This window comes from Cyprinodon variegatus, unplaced genomic scaffold (assembly GCF_000732505.1).
Source record: "Cyprinodon variegatus isolate N-32 unplaced genomic scaffold, C_variegatus-1.0 Scaffold28, whole genome shotgun sequence".
Taxonomy (NCBI): domain Eukaryota; kingdom Metazoa; phylum Chordata; class Actinopteri; order Cyprinodontiformes; family Cyprinodontidae; genus Cyprinodon; species Cyprinodon variegatus.
Genome location: NW_015150481.1, coordinates 179316 through 180179, shown reverse-complemented (window position 1 = coordinate 180179; position 864 = coordinate 179316).

Sequence of the window (864 nt, the reverse complement as noted above, 5' to 3'; positions counted from 1 at the left end):
GGCAAAGACAGGCAGGGGCCCCTCTGAATGGAGAAGACACACATAGAACGGACCCGTTCTACAGATAGAGATATGTTAATAGAATAGACATCCATTATCTGTTCTAGGTTTTGTCTCTCTCTTCTTGTCCCTTTTCTTATTTTTCCTCTCTTTGTTTTGTACTAAAGTGGTGTTTAATAATATATATATATATATATATATATATATATATATATATATATATATATAATATTTAATACTTTCAAAAGATGTGACAATTGTTCTATGTTTCAGATTTGATTTCCATTCTCCAAATTTTTGACTCCTGTGTTTGTTTCGTAAAACAATATCTGGAACAACAAGAAAAGATCAGAAATTAGCTTTTTTTTTAAATTAAACGTTGAAAATGATTATCATTTGGTCCAATGCAGTAACAGGTTTGGAACGAGAGGAGAAGGATTTCTTTAGGAGCCACTGGGATCCAGTGGAAAACCTGGAGTTTTTGTGGAGCAAAGTTCTCTGTAGGACCGTAAGTAACAAACATAGAAGGAGGGGATTCAATTATACCAACTTTGCTTTTTGCTAAAGCCAATTTTCTGTGTTTTCCACATTAAACTGGTCTTCACTATGGCGCTGAAGTCCCCCAGCAGAAATATGGACTCCCCTGGAGGGGCACGTTTCAACAAACCTTACAGGGACGCCAAGAAGGTCTGGTTCTCCTATTTGGCCCTTAGGCTGAAACAACAGTCAGAGACCCACCCCTTACCCAAAGGTGAGGGGATGCAACCCTCTCGTCCAAAATGAGACGGCTGAGTCGTCGGACAGACAGGCAGACCCCTCCCCGCCCTCCGCCTCTCCCCATGGGCCACTCCAGAGTGGAAGAGA